Source organism: Ochlerotatus camptorhynchus, unplaced genomic scaffold, assembly GCF_037179485.1.
Source record: "Ochlerotatus camptorhynchus isolate MF236.1 unplaced genomic scaffold, CSIRO-AGI_Acam_v1.1 ptg000037l, whole genome shotgun sequence".
Classification (NCBI taxonomy): Eukaryota; Metazoa; Arthropoda; class Insecta; order Diptera; family Culicidae; genus Ochlerotatus; species Ochlerotatus camptorhynchus.
Genome location: NW_027040528.1, coordinates 1,991,395 through 2,003,570, shown reverse-complemented (window position 1 = coordinate 2,003,570; position 12,176 = coordinate 1,991,395).

The following is a 12,176-nucleotide window of genomic DNA, read 5'->3' as shown; positions in this document are numbered from 1 at the left end:
AGCAAAGGAGTACCAGAGGTGTCCTACCTGCAAGATTGCGAGATTACGTTGTGAACATTGCGAAAGTGATCGAAGAGGAGCCGATTAGCTACGAGGAAGCCGTTCGTGGACCAGAGCAAGATTTGTGGAAAGCAGCTATGAGAGAGGAGTATGATTCGCTTATGGACAACAGTACCTGGAGTCTCGTGGAGTTACCCAACGGCCGTAAGCCCATCGGTTGTAAATGGGTGTATAGGCGAAAGGAGGACGTTTCGGGAAAGGTTTCGAAGTTCAAAGCGCGGCTGGTTGCACGGGGCTTCTCCCAGCAGCCAGGGGTAGATTATGACGCTGTGTTCGCACCAGTTGCTACCCAGACAACTCTCAGGGTTTTGCTAACAGTTGCTGGCTATAAACGTATGACTGTACGACACCTGGACGTAAAGAGCGCCTACCTGCACGGACAACTACGAGAGGAGCTGTACATGCAGCAGCCGAAGGGGTTCACAGTTCGTGGAAAGGAGCACCTCGTCTGCAGGCTTCAACGTAGTCTGTACGGCTTGAAGCAGGGGGCAAAAGTATGGAACGACACCATTTGTGCAATACTCGGTGAATTGGGTTTCAAGCAAGGCAGAGCGGATCCGTGTTTGTTTAGCAAGAAGTTGGAGAATGGTGAGCTGGTCTACATCCTGATCTATGTGGACGACATGATCGTCGCGAGTGTCTCCGAAGCGGAAGTCGACAACGTTGAGGAACAGCTGAAGAACAGGATTAGCTTGTCGTCTCTCGGGGAAGTTTCTCATTTCCTTGGGATTCGCGTTACGAAAGGCGAAGATGGTTTCTACGCTTTGGATCAGCATAATTATGTTGCAAAGTTGGCAAGCCGGTACAAGTTGGATAAGGCGAAGGGATCGAAAGTGCCGTTAGACGTAGGATACTACCGAAGTCGTGAAGGTAGCAAGTTGCTTCCAGATAACAGTGAATACCGGAGTCTAGTGGGAGCCTTACTCTACGTGGCGGTCAATACGCGACCGGACGTGGCAGCGTCCGTATCGATCTTAAGCAGAAAGATAAGCCAGCCAACGGAGACTGATTGGACGGAGCTAAAACGAGTCGTCCGTTACCTACTGTGGACCAGTGAATACAAGTTAAAGCTTTCAGCGAATAGACAACAGCAGATGGAGTTGATTGGTTATAGCGACGCGGATTGGAGCGGTGATCCAACTGATCGAAAGTCGAACACCGGATACGTATTTCTGTTGAACCGTGCAACAGTCTGCTGGGCGAGTCGTAAGCAGGCAGCAGTATCCCTATCAAGCATGGAAGCCGAATATATAGCTCTGTCCGAGGCATGTAAGGAACTTGTCTGGTTGCGGAGCTTGTTGGAGGAAATGGGTATTAAGCAGGAGGGGCCAACTACGGTTCACGAAGACAACACTAGTTGTATTGAGTTTGTTGAAGTGGATCGTCAATCCAGGCGATCCAAACACATAGACACGCGGATGTTCTATGCCAGGGACCTATGCGAGAAAGGTGTTGTTTCGGTGCAGTATTGTTCTTCGGATTCCATGATGGCGGATGTGTTGACTAAGCCCCTTGGCGCAGTGAAGCAAAGACGATTCGCGGAGATGCTGGGCTTGGTCGACAGTGTTCAATAAGAAGCAGATCAATATTGGAAATATCGAGGAGGAGTGTTGACTGTAATGTACCTTGGCGATATTACCTCATCAACCGTTGCTATCCTTCCCCCCGTAAGATATTTGACAGTGACGGCGACAAAGCGAGCAGAAAGAAGAGTAGGTAGAAGAGTACAAATTTTTCATTCCACATGTAACCTTAAACTAATAAAGACGCTTTAGTCAAGCCGCGTGTTGTTCACCTTTTTAATCAGTGCGCGTATTCCGAAGTTTCCCTAGCCGGTCGTCCACAGTTCGCCCGTCGGAATTCCCTGCATAACCTGTCCGCTCGAACCGGGTTCTATCCCAACAGGAAATCCAGTCGAATGCCCTTCAATATGGGTATTTTTGGAATTGGGGTGCCGTTTAGAGACCGGAAATTGATGTCCAACGCCATATTTAAATCAATAATGACAGCTTCTGGTTGCATAAAAACTGGGAAATGCTGTCAAATAGTCCTCAATATGGGTATTTTCGGGATCGTGATGGCGTATGAAGACCGGAAATCGATGTCCGACGCCAAATTGAAATTCAAGATGGTGGCTTCTGGTTGCAGGTAAACTGAGAAAACTGTCAAATACTTTTCAATATGGGTATTTTCGGAATCGGGGTGCCGTCTATAGACTGGAAATATATTATTAATGCCAGCTTGAAATCCCAGTTGGAGACTTCCGGTTACATAAAAACAGGGGAATACAGTAAAATACCCTTCAATGTGGGTATTTACGAAATCGGGATGACGTTTTGAGACCAGAAATCGATGTATGACTCCATCTTTAAATCAAAGATCGTGGCTTCCGTTTTCAGAAAAAATGGGAATCCAGTCGAATGCCCTTCAATACGAAGGGGATGACACTATCTACGATGCAGGAAATATTGTGTTTGCTGTGGCTAGCTGCGCGTACGCTGAGTAGATAGAAAGAAGATTTATCACGATTTTGAAGATTTTCTGCAAAAAGATGATGCGCGATGCAAGTAGATGCGAGAAATGAAAGAAGATTTTTCGAAGATTTATTCGCTAGTGTGAGATTTTTTGAGCATCTAGAATTGAGATTTAGATGTGTCGCCCCCCTCGCTTCAATATGGGAATTTGTGGAATGGGGGTGCCGTCTAGAGACCGGAAATCGATGTCTGACGCCACCTTGTAATCCAAGATTCGATTCCGGAAAGACTCATATTGAAGGGTGTTTGGCAGTATTTTCCAGCTTTTCTATAATCGGAAGCCGCCATCTTGAATTTCAAGATGACGACAGACATCCATTTTCGGTCTCTATAGGCACTCCAGATCCTGAAAATACTCATATTGAAGGGTATTTGACAGTATTTCCCAGTTTTTGTACAACCAGAAGCCACCATCTTGAATTTCAACATGGCATTAGGCATCGATTTGTCGTCTCTGTATGTCAGAACGATTCCGAAAATACTCATATTGAACCGGGACGGGACTTGACAATCGAGCTTCTCACTGTTCTTAATGTTTTTGAAGAATGCGCCCTTCGGAAAGTTGTGCGTGGTGTTTGACGGAGTTGACCAGTGATGCCAGGAATGTAATTTTTTTTTCTTTTTTAATTTGTATTTTATTCGGAGTTTCTACCACCGTTTATCAGTTTGTACATCATTTTTGCTCAACACAATAAAAACAACCATAAACAAACAACAATATCCATCACTTAAAAAACGCAGTGCACTCAATTTTTCAACTTTCCTTTCGCATATATAAATAATTAACAACGCCACTGACGTCAACATTGATTCCGGCATCACTGCCAGCCAGATTGATGCGATCTCTCTGTCCTTTATATTCCACGATTGCTACTGTCAAAAGTTGACCAATCAGAAACTGGCTCTGATTTGACAGCAAATTGGCTCGACATCGCTACCTGATTGTCAAGTCCCGTCCCAAATATTGAATAGAAATACTCAGAGGGAGAGATAGGCGGAGAAAATAAAATACAATTCGGCAGCAGGGATTTGTTCCTAAATTATCTTGCAACCCTTGCTAGAAGCTTGCATTTCAAATGACTTGTATTTTTGATTCGATTTACGTGCAAAATAATAATTGATTGCATCGCAATATTTTGCACATTTCTTGGTGCCATTCATTAACCAACAAAGATCAATTAATCAATAGAGTTAGAATATTGTTTTTGATTCCAAAAACTAGTTGAATTTGAGAAGCATACAAAACATAAATGTGATTGAATTTCTGTTCGATTGCAATACTCTCAAATTTATTCTAGTAAGAATAAGAAATCCTCGGACAAATTCTAATGGGAATGCTCGATTGGCTCAGATTTTGACAGTTGATTTGGCTCAAAATATTCTCTCCGCCCATCTCTCCCTCTGAGTATTTCTAATATTGAAGGGTATTTGACAGTATTTCCTATCAAATTGATAAGATGTTGCCTCTTTACCCAATTGGGTTCTTTAAGGGTATTGAGGTAAATGCATATTCGTAATCTGCATTGAAAATGGAACCCAAACCCAAAATTTCATCAATTTTGGTACACTGGAACTCTATTTTAAATAAGAACGATTACATTTGCAAAAATTACCTTATTAGCGCCCCTCGGTGTCACTTTGTATGGGAGCGAGCTGTCATTTTGTCAGTTTAGTGTCAAACAGTGAAGTTATTATTTTGCTTTAAATCTTGATTTAAAAATCGAGATGAAAGTGTGTGGGTTCGAAAAAATTAAAGAACCCAATTCAGGCTCTTTAGTTATGACTACAGTTTGGTGGATAAAAATAGTTCAAGTTTTGGTCGCAAAGTGGGCGCATCGATACAAACTTTTTTATTTCGCAAGATAGAGGATTACAGTCTTGCGCAAAGTTGTAGAACGTAGAATTTTATGAAAAATTGCCGAAGGCATAAAAGGTGTTCATCTTCAAACAACTGAGGTATACGAAGTTTTATAAAATTTGCCTGAAATTCACGTTTTTTTTATTACATTTTGAACAATCGTTAAAAAAAAAATACTTCTATCATTTTTCCTCGATCGGTACTGATCAATCCAATCTTTTGAAGCTGCTAAATTCCTGGCACACTCAAAAAATATTGAAATCTAAATAGTATAAAAGTTACGCTAAATCGCAACTCTCCGTGCCGACGCAAAGGTAGGTATAAAGGGAGAGAATGCAAACTTAGTATAAAAATGGTTTATGCGTGCCATAGTATAAAATCGAAATATACTTACAATGCATAGGTACGGTTTATTCGAGAGAATGTATTTTTCGCTTCTTTATTTAATTTATTGGAAATATTATTGTTTTCAAATAAAAATAAAAATTGTCTCGGGAAGCTTTTTTAATTAGTTTATTTTTTATGAATATTATAATTTCGATGCTGCCCAGCAGATCACAGGCGCAGTATAAATCCGCCGGGACAAAGTTCTTCACCAGCACGAAGCTCCGAAGGGAATCCAAATGTTCTTTTCCTGTCATTTTAGTAAACACTGATCGAATTCCACTCCGTTATTCGGACTTAGTATAATTTTGACGAAAATTTTAATCGAACCAATGTATAAATTTTGAAAAAGCATAGAATGCATAAAATTTAATCTATATTCGTTTTGTAATATTTTTGAGTGCATACTATGCTATGGTTTCAATCGCACATCTGCACTTTAAAAAAAAAATCATGATTGACTATTGACGAGTGCACGGATGAATTTGAGTTCACTCACTCGACAAAAAGTGACACAACAGCGGGGCCCTGTTTACTAAAAATGAACATATATGTGTTCATTTTTAGTAAACAGGGCCCCGCTGTTGTGTCACTTTTTGTCGAGTGAGTGAACTCAAATCCATCCGTGCACTCGTCAATGTTTAGGCGAAGGTTGTTTGATTTTCAATGTTATATTTTCAAACGTGGTGTTGTGATTTTGATTGTTCATTACTTGTTATCTTGGATTTTTTTATGTATCCTAGATATAAGTTTTCCACACATGTATACAAACATCTTTGACTACTTAGTCGAGAATTTATAAAGGAGTTTATCAGCGCAGAGCTGCGGTTTAAATAGGCGAATCCAATAGGCCTATTTAAAGCACCAACAACGTAGAGGGCACCACGCGAGTTCGAGAGGAAACGTCAACCAAACCGTTTGTTTACATCAGAAGAAGGATTTTTCACAACGCAAATTAAAGCATTTTTCATTGAACATGTTACTGATGGAAAAGTAATTGTCTTATTTTACGATTGTCCACACTTCTGAACTGATTTGCACCTAAACTTTTCACATACAAGAAATCCGGAAGACCATAACCACTAAGGCACTATTGGAATTTTGCATTTTTCTCAACAAAAATATTCCTGAAGACTAGCAGAATCCTTGCAAAAATGATACAGAATTAAATTTTTCAACTATAGATCAAGTTTTTGAGCATCTCAGATGAATCAATTTATCAGGAAAAGTGAAAAAGTGTTCCGCTTCCTGCTAACAACACTCTTTTTGACATTCTTATATTCACCACCAGAGGTTGAATCGATCGCTTAGTTTCTATTAAAAAGGCGTATAGAAACTCAGCGATTGTTTCAGCCTCTGGCGGTGAATAGGGGAACCCTAAAATAGTGATGAAAGTGGAAATTTTCACCGTGGAGCATAGGAAGAGGAAAATATTTTTACCTCTCCTGATTCATTTATCCGCCGCAGGTGCTTGAAATCATCATTCACGTGGAATATTCAGTTTTCTGTATCGGTTTTGTAGTGATCCTGGTGCTTCCACATATTTTTGATGAGTAAAATTAAGATTTATAAAATTGACCCAGTGGTTATTATCTTCCGGATTTTTAATTTGTAGGTATTTCAGCTGGAAATCAGTTCAGATATGTAGACAATCGAAAAAAAAAAATATCAAGGATATTTAATTAACAAGATAGCTCACTAATCATTTCCTCGAACAAGGCAATAGATACACCGCCCTTATGTGATCGTAGTGCCATCTGGTGAGTACACATTGAAACTGTTGGAATCCTCCGCCAGAAACGCTTGAGAAAGCAATCACAAATCCAAGCTCACATCATGATGGGCTTGTAATGTTTTGTTTTCGAGTGAACGAGTTTCCAATATCACCACCGGTATCAGTAAGATGCATTGTTTAAAAATGCAGATACGTCCCTTCAAAAAAGAGAATTGATGATTTATGAAGCTGTATACATGTAAAAAACGCAACGTATCGAAATCATTGCTAAACAAACGTTATACAGGTATACTTCGATATGACGTAACTGTCTCCTTTCACATCCATCATTTCTCACAAGCAATAATTCAATCAAGCAAAGTAACAATACTATCGGACAGGTGAGACAATCCCCTATCTAATCGTGTTGTTAATTTGTGTGGATGAATTTTTGTTTGCGAGAAATCGACGATGGAACTCAAATGTGACACTTATGTTATACCTGTAAATATGTCGTCTTCCTTGGCCAACGCTGCACGCATTCTATTCAATAATTACGTTGGAATAATGATTACTTTTTTATTTTCTGACGGCGAATGATGCTCGGTAATGGTGGCCTGTTTGTATGAATAAATGTGTTTTTTTAGTTTAGTTTAGTTTAAATGATCTTTATTTTAGTTTAACTTGGACGATTACCATATAATTTTTTTTTTTTACTAAGTGATTTAATTGCTTTCTTCATCTTTAGGTATGGGCAAAATTCAAAATTTGTTTTACAGAATTAGTCCTAGACTTAGTACACGGTCGACCACCTTGGTGGGATTGGTTTGTTTTGTTTTTAGAATTTGAAGAGAAACTACTTAATACTACTATTTACAGCTTAAAACTAACCTACTCTACTATATACACTTAACCTACTATGTACAAATTGCTTATTAAAGCATGTTCAGAAAGATTGCATTTTTGAATAAATTTAGTTGTCATATCATCAATTTTGGAATCTACTTTGGGAATTTCTGCCTCTTGATGGAGGTCTGCTATTCTTGTGTCGAATGGACGATCTAGGATCATCCTCAACACTCTATTCTGTGCAACCTGGATTTTGTTCCTGTGGGTCTGAGCGCACGATTCCCACACCGGGGCGGCATAGAAGATCGCGGGGGCTATGATCTGTTTGTAAACAGCCAGTTTGTTTTGCCTTGAGAGGCGGGATCTGCGGCAAATGAGCGGATACAAACACCTAACCAAGGCGGAGCACTTAACTAGGGTTTTCTCTATGTGCGAGCGGAACAGGAGCTTCTCATCGAACAACATCCCGAGATAAGTAACATCAGTGGACCACTTGACCCTTGTACCATCCATTATTACGGTACAGGAGGGAGACGGTTTAAGTTTTGGCGATTGTCTGTGAAGGAACATGATTGCTTGGGTTTTCGAGGCGTTGATTTTGATTTTCCACGTGGTGGCATAATCAGTAAAGGTGTCAAGGCATCGTTGGAGCTTGTTCGTAATTTCACGAGGCATCCTACCCTTGACGGCTATCGCGGTGTCATCTGCAAACAGAAAGAACACGCAACCGTCTCCTAGAGGAGGGATGTCCGACGTGTAGATGCTGTAAAGCAGTGGTCCCAGCAGACTCCCTTGCGGAACACCTGCTGGGATCGGAAATTGTCCCGAAAGGGAACTATTCAACGACACCCTGAACGACCTTTGCTGGAGATAGTTACGGGTGATTTTCACAAGGTATGGTGGAAAGTTGAAGTTACAAAGCTTGTATATAAGTCCGTCGTGCCAGACATTGTCAAACGCCTTTTCGACGTCTAACAAGGCCATGGCTGTGGACTTGGATACAGCTTTGTTACTCCGGATGTTATTCATCACCCGCACTAGCTGATGATTGGTGGAATGCCCCTTACGGAACCCGAACTGTTCCGGAAGAAGAATGTCATGTTCCTCCACAAACTTGTTTAGTCGGCTGAGGATCAATTTTTCGAACAGCTTGCTCAGCGCTGAGAGCAGGCTAATCGGTCTGTAGCTTGACGGTAGTGAAGGGTCTTTCCCAGGTTTGCGGATCGGGATGATTTTTGCCACCTTCCAGATGCTTGGAAAGTAGTGCAGCTCCAAGCATCTGTTGAGGATGGCAGCCAGCAGCGAGTGCACCCTCGCGCTGAGATTTTTCAACTCTAGGTTGAATATTCCGTCAAACCCGGGAGCCTTCATGTTCGTACTGTGTTTCAGCGCTGAGCAAATTTGTTCCTCTGTAATCCGTTCTTCTGGAGGGACGGCACAAGGGGAGGCATCTAACGTCTGGACGCACTGCACAACCTGGTTCTCGAGTGGACTTGGGATTGTAGAGCCAAGCAAATGCGACTGGGCAATGTGCTCCCCAATTGCATTGGCCTTCTCTTCGTTGGTGATAAGCCGTTCGTCATTGACTCTAAGTGGTGGAATGGGCTTGGGGTGAGACTTCAGCACCTTGGCAACCTTCCAGAATGGTCTGGAACGGTCGTCCAGGTTCTGAACGAGCCGCCCGAAACTCTCGTTCCGGATTGAGACCATTCTGGAAGCGATCTGCCGATTCAGATCGACCATTTCGTATTTACGCTGCAGATCCCCAGTCCGCTGAAACTGGCGTCTACGAACATTTCTGAGCCGAATCAAGAGTTTGGTGTGGGAATCAATTGCTTGAAACTTACCCCTCACAGGAACTCGTCGAACGCACTCTTCGTCAGCCTCGGATATGGCTTGATGGAGACCCTCCAGGGCCCGGTCGATGTCATCCACTGTGTCGAGCGGTGGGTTGTCGTCGATGTGGCGGTCGACCACGCGTCGAAACTGGACCCAGTTGACTCGATGGTAGTCCTTCCGCTGGCACGGTGCAGGGGCCACGTTGTAGCCCAGCTCGGTCAGCACCGGTTGGTGGTCCGAACTCAGGTCGTTGACGGCAACCGGCTTGGCTAATCTGGTGTTTGCCAAGAACAGGTCCAGCGTCGATGGGTTGCCCGTCGGTGATGTGAAGGTTGGTTCGTCCGGAAACCAGACGGAATAGAGACCATGCTGGGAATGGTCGAATAGCAGGCGGCCGTTCTGGTTCTGCTGGTAGTTCCGCCAGGCCTCGTGCCGGGCGTTCAGGTCCCCTCCGATTACGAAGCGGGCATTGGTGCGGGTTATGATGGCAAGGTCGTTCTTGAACTGCTGTGCTGTACCATTGCTAACGGTACATTGCCGGGGGCAGTAGACAACGATGAACCGGACGTTTCCGGTCGATGTTTCCACCTCAACGCCGACGGCCTCGATGATGGAAGTGCGGTAGTGGGGTAGGGTGCAGTACTTGATGCCTTTCTTGATGATGACCGCGACACCACCCCCCCTGGAGCTGGTGCGATCAAGCCGGACAATGCTGTGGTCGGGCAGCCAGAAGCTGTCACCGGTCTTGAGGTGGGTCTCGGTGAGAAGGCCCACGTCGATGTCGTGCTTGCGGAGGAAGTCTGCAAGCTCAATGTTTTTCGCCCCTACGGAGCGAGCGTTCCAGTTGGCGATCTTTATGGGTTCACGGTCCATAATTAGCGACGAAGGAGATGATAGCTTGGAGCTGTTGTGTTCTTGTTGCGCAGGTGCGCTTGATGATGATGGCCTGGGCCAACAGTGTGACGATCTCATCCGTTGACAGCGGAGAATCGTCTGTAGCTTCACCGGTTGTACCGGCCAATCCCGGAGCAGGGGGATCCGTCGATGGCCCGGAGGCTTGACCGGGTACTGCAGCGGCAGCCAACTGTTGGTTGAGCGGGAGCGGCGGCAACACTGGAATTGGCCGTGATTGGACCGGTGATAACGGAGGAAAGTTCTGCGCGTTGTTTTCTGGAACCTTCTTGCGACCGGGCTGGCTGTTGGACGAGGCCTTCTTCCGGATCTCGGCGTATTCGGCCCGCTTCGGACAGGCCTTACTCGTGGCCTTGTGGGCGGCACCGCAGTTGGCGCATGTGGGAGTGGCTTCCTCGATGCTGTCGCAGTTGTCGATCTTGTGGTTTTTGCCGCATTTGATGCAGCGGCTGGCCATGCGGCAATTCCTGGTGCCGTGCCCGAACAATAGGCAGTTCGAGCACTGAGTGACGCCACGGTGGGTGGGTTTATACCGCTCCCACTTCACTACGATGTGGAACAGTGTGCGTGTCGTCTGGAGATCCTTCACGGTTGTGGAGTTCTTCTCCAGATGGACCAGGTAGAGCTGGTCACGATACTTGATGGCCTTGCTGCGGGTCATCTTGTGGACTTCGACCGGCTTGAGGCCGTTCGCCTTAATCTCGTCCATTAAGGTGGTGGTGTCCATGTCGTGGAGCCCGCGCAGCACCACTTTCAGCGGCTTGGTGGCCTCGATGTCGTGGGAGAAGTACTCCAGCTTCATTCTGTCCAAGAGGGCCTGAACTGCGTTGAAGTGTTTTTCGGCCGGGACCATCAGTTTGTAGCCTTCCGTGCACCGTTGAATGGTGCAGCGAAGGCCCTGCTTAATGTAGAAATTCAGCTGCTCCCATAGCCCGGGAGGGAAGCCCTTCACATAGAAGGGTGGCAACTTAACTTTTTTCGGCACCGTCTCAGGGTCCGACTGCGGCTGCGCTCCGTTCTGCAGGGCGGAGAACGGATTGTTGCTCAGCAGCTTTTTTGCTGCTGATACGGTGGCGCTGCTGTCTTCAGGTCTGGGTCGTTTAGTTCCGGGAGGCCCCGGCTGCGGGTCCGCAACGCCTGTCGGGATGGGCAATGGGGTTTTCTTCTGCTTCTTCTGGGCTGGCTCGGTGGTCGCGCCGTCTCCTGGGAGAGTCTGTTTTCCCGGTAAACCAGCACTCGCGTTACCGCGCGATTTCTTACCCATGGTTGGGTCAGCGAGAGCGTCACTACACAACGCGGAGCTAATTCGACTTGCGAACGAACGAACGAAACTAGAGAGAATTCAAATCGACTGAACTGCTCAACAGTCTGGCAGCGAATGATTATGACCTGAATAAATGTGTATGTTCACTGTGCTTTTTGACACTATCTGGGGGTTCGGATTTTGACCCCTCCCTTTCCCTGGAATTCCTCCAGTTAGTGTCGAAAAACACAGTGAAGGATACATTTATTCATACAAACAAGCCGCCATTACCGAGCATGGAAAGCTGGATTGGCGCTGTTTTCTGTCTCTATAAATTCCAAAGAATGAAGGTGGTCTGGTACTACGCGAGTTCGAGAGAAAACGTCAACCAAACCGTTTGTTTACATCAGAAGAAGGATTTTTCACAACGCAAATGAAAGCATTTTTCATTGAACATCTTGCTAATTTCCATCAGTAATTGTATTATTTTACGATTTTCCACACATCTGAACTGATTTCCCTAATAAACAAATACCATAAACGAACGATAACCCAAATAGTAGAACTTTTCCGGAAGATCATAACCACTTAAGCACTATTGAAATTTTCAATTTTTCTCAACAAAAATATTTCTGAACAGTAGCATAATCCTTGCAAAAATGATACAGAATTAAATGAATAGGGGAAATGGCTCTAATGTTGGCCTATGGATCTAAGATTGGGCCCATCGCTAAAAATCTGCTATTTATCAATTGTATCTAGATGAACGCGTCAGTACCGTCC